Source organism: Triticum aestivum, chromosome 7D, assembly GCF_018294505.1.
Source record: "Triticum aestivum cultivar Chinese Spring chromosome 7D, IWGSC CS RefSeq v2.1, whole genome shotgun sequence".
Taxonomy (NCBI): Eukaryota; Viridiplantae; Streptophyta; class Magnoliopsida; order Poales; family Poaceae; genus Triticum; species Triticum aestivum.
Genome location: NC_057814.1, coordinates 69,593,727 through 69,598,141, shown reverse-complemented (window position 1 = coordinate 69,598,141; position 4,415 = coordinate 69,593,727).

The window sequence follows — 4,415 nt, the reverse complement described above, 5'->3', positions numbered from 1 at the left end:
CCCGTCTTGACCCCCCACAAGGGTTTGAAGGCCTCCCGGAGCTCGAACACGTCGACCGTCGAGGGGAAGCAGGCAAGCTGCATTCGCTGCGCTGCCAGCGCACTCTCCAGCGGCTCCGTCGCTCCGGCGTCCTTGGCCTTGCCCTTGGTGGATTTGGGCGCCATGGCGGCTAGGGGAGCAAGAGACAGAAGACGACGGGGACACAACGGCGCCGAGCAAGAGCGAAGCTTAGGGAGGAAGGAGAAGAGCACGCTGCACCGGCAGCACGCACGCCGCGCACTACCCCGGTACGGCCTTGATGCCCTACGAGCTAGGCATCGCCGGTGGAGGAAGCGCGGGAGAACGCGCGAGGGAGAAGAGAGAGCCAGAGGAAGGAGAAGAGGCCGACAGTGGGCCCTGGGCCCACCTGTCAGCCAGAGAGAGCACTGTGCTCCCGGGTGCGACCAGCGTATTTTAGTAATTTAGAATTTATTCTAAATTACTGTATCCAGTAGAAATATCTCGTTTTCCCTAACCGGGATTTTTCCACACCGCGCCAGTGTACCACACTGTGGTTTTACACCACATATTGCCCTCTCACTATAGCCTTTTGGTTTTTGTGCAACTAGAGGATTTCATTGATAAAAGCAATTTTATTTCAAAAACAATTCTTGTCCAAAACAACTTTTAACAAATCTCGAGGACGAGATTTTTTCTTAAGGGGGGTAGTGTTGTGACAGCCAAAAATTTTGGCCTTGTTTTGTTTATTAAAATATTGCTAGGAAATAAAACTTTTCCAATTTGTCAAGTTTTACCTTTTGTGATTTTGGATTTTTGCCTCTAGTGGGAGAAGCCTTCAAGGGTATTGTTGGACTTGATTCCTCTCTATAATAAAAACCATTATTTATCAGTGGATTTAAATGTTGCAAGATTTATTTATTCAAAAAGCTTTCTTTCTTTAAAATGAATTCCTTTTGCATTTGGGGCCTATTTACACTACAACCCCTTGACAAATGCTTTTAAAAATTCCACCAAAATTTGGGGATGTCATGTGATGGTTCCACATCACTTTTATGCAAAGATACCTTCTGGCCATTGGAGATTTTGAGCTCTACACCAATTTTTCCAATCTGGTCCAGTAGGCACTTTTGCACTGCAACCCATTTAAATATTTCTTCAAAAATTCTTCCAAGTGTTTGGAGAAGACAGTGGATGCATACAATTCATCTTCAAGCAAAAACCCAATGATGTTCTTTGAAAATTTTGAGTGGATCAACCTCTTTTGCATTCTGGTCCAATTTGGTGATTTGTACAGCAACCATATTTTTCTTTGCTCTAGTAACCCTGAGCTTTTTCCTACTTGTAGCCCTCCCTACCAAACTCTTAAGTCCAGGAGATTGGGCTCATTGGAGGCTTTGAAGTGCATGTTCTAAACCCCTTTTCTTTCTGCCCAAAACTGGAGTTTTGCAAAGCTTGCATTATCAACTTTCTGTGTTTTCCAAACTAACCTTGCCATCATCTCCTGCATCTAGAGAGACACTGGTCTGGAGATTTTGGCCACTCCAAGAGTTGCCTAGGTGCACTTGGCATTCTGTCGAACACCTGGTGTGCATAGTCATTTTTGGCAAGCTCCCTGGTTTGCATTGTGGACTTGAACCCCTGGCCTTTCAACCTCGTCCACAGAGTGCCTAGCCACTCCTACCCTCGATCTGTGCTTTGCCAGCTCCACCCTCGAGCTCTAGAGCGCGCTGGCATTGCGTCGAACAGGTGCCGTGCGTGCTCTGGGCGCGCCCAGAGCGCACGTTTTGCACGCGCGCGCACTACGCCGACACGCCGCACTGCCGCGCTCGACGTGACCCGACCCTGGTCCCTCTGCATCGCTGAGCCGCGCACTAGCCGCCCCCTGCTCCACGATCCCTCTGGTGCCCGGCTGCACCGCTGGCCGCGCCCTTGGCGGCACGCCGGCGTCGGCAGCGACCTCTGCCATGTTCGGCGCCGCCCAAACCACGCCAGCGCGCCAGCTGCCCCGGAGCACAGGCCGTGCTTATCCTCCCGCTCGTCGGCACGCGTTCGTCGCCGCCAAGATGCCCTGCACCTACAGCAACGGCTGTCGCCGGCGATCCTATCCTCTGCCACCGCGGGAACCTGCCTCGAGCGCTATATAAAGGAACCCCGAGCCCCTCCGAGCGTTCAGGCGACATCAGACACTCCTCGTAGAGCTTCCCGCGTAGTGAATCGAGCTGTAGTGGCCGTCCTCCCCAACTCCGGCCAGCTCGGCCGCCGCTAAGCCCCAGCGCGATTCGTCGCCGCCGGCCACCCTTTTGCCAATCCAGCGCCACCAAGATCTTCCCCGTAGTCTTGCGGAGCTGCCCAGCTACCCAACTGCGGTCGGAGACCACCGGAGCACCTAAGTCACTTCACCACCGTAGCCTCCCTCCGCCGCGAAGCTCGCCGCCGGCGATTACTGCCACCTCCGTCGACCCAACCACCACCTAAAGGACCGCCTCGGTCTAGCCGTTCCATCCCCGCCCTTGGATGCCCGTGAGGCGCCGCCGTTCGTCGCCGGCGATCGCCGGAGCCTCGCCACCGTTCGGGCACAGAAAAGGGAGGGAGAGGGAGACCAGTCAAACCTGACCAGTGGGCCCTCTGGACCCACTGTCAGTGACCCGCGCAGCGCCCTCTCTCTGTTTAAGTGGAGGCGCAAACCCCCGCGTACGTCTCTCTGCTGCGAAAGCGTATTTCTGCTGAAACGTTTTCCTTTTTCTGGTTTTATTTAAAAACAGAGTTGACCAAACTTTGACTGGCTATAACTTTGAAAATAAAACTCCAAATGAGTTGATTCTTTTTCCTACCTCTCTCAAATTTCATCTAGTTTATTTTAAGATTTATTTCAAAAATATTTGAGACAGGTTTTGGTACTATGTTTGAAATATTTGTATTTGTGTATTTTGCAAAATAGAAAATTTTGGAGGAAGAGGAAAGCTTCCACTAAGTGCATCCTTTGCATACTTTTGAAGGCAAGCATTTTTGAACTTTGGCATAATATTTTTTGTGGTGTTTGGATACGATCACAGCACCTTTTGTCTTGGAGTATATGTGACAGTTTATGTATCGATGTAGTCTCGTGCATGAGTGCACTTTGGAGTTTTTTGTGGCCAGCAATGGATACCCTGAGGATTTGGATCGCCCTCGTGAGCTTCTCTTGCACACCGGTAGGAAGCGGGAAAGTCGTGGTCTTGGGTAGACACGAGCTTGTCCCTAATCCCTCGTTGTGACGAGTATGCCCGGCATAGCATGGTGAGGCTCGAGGAGTGGTGATTTATTTCACTAGTGGTAATATTGTTGGTGGATACTTGGATCACCGGAGTTGGTTGTAGACCGAGTCTTGTTCAATAGCTTCCTTCTTTGTCGGTACCACCACTTGTCCCTGCAGGGGACAGGGTATGGTTCAGTAGGTTGTCAACCCCTTTCCAAAGCACACACCGTACAGAGAGGCCGTGATGAAGGTCCCGTGGCCACGGATTTAAGCCTGTCATTCGGTCCGGGGGCATGGGTGTTTTCGGTTGTAGCCGAAGGGGATAGCTTCCCCAGATTGCGCGCGGTATAAATTTTGTGATCCCATGCTACGTCGAGGTTGTAGCCTCCCCACTTAGAGTTTTGCTTGGCAGGTGTCGTGGGTGATTCCAGGCACTGGTGAGTTAAGCTGGTGTGTGCAGGTCAGGCGTGTTTTCAATCAAAAGACCGTAGACGGAATTAGTCCCGAGGGACTGAGTAATCCCGTTACTCGTGAAAATGGGTACTCCCTCTGCAGAGGATACATCCTGTTGGATAGTCATGTTCTTGAGTATAGGACCACAGTCTGAGTTGAATCTTGATAACGGTATTCGGATGGAGAACGATTTAACTAGAACTCTGTAACGGTATTCGGATGGAGAACGGTTTAACTAGAGCTCAGTCACGGTATTCGGATGGAGATACGACTTGACTGAATTATCGGTTTTCGGATGGAGAAATGACTGTACTAAATATTGTTTATGATTATGGCACATATGTATTGTGATCTTTATTGTTTTGGACTAACCATTTATATCATGCATTTTTATTGAGTATCCCTGGGATGGTTCTACCTCCTGGATATTCACTGTGATTATTCTCGTATAAGCCCTTTCTGCGGTGTCGCTCAGACGCCCGACTGCGGCATGCTTGTTGTTCATTTATCTTTTATAAGCCCTTTATGTGGTGTCGCCCCGACGCCCGACTGCGGCATTATTATTTCTGCATTTTCCGCTCGAGGAGTCATTCAGACACTCGTTTGGCACCAGTATTATTATTTCTGCATTTTCCGCTCGAGGAGTCATTCAGACACTCGTTTGGTACCAGTATTATTATTTCTGCATTTTCCGCTCGAGGAGTCATTCAGACACTCGTTTGGCACC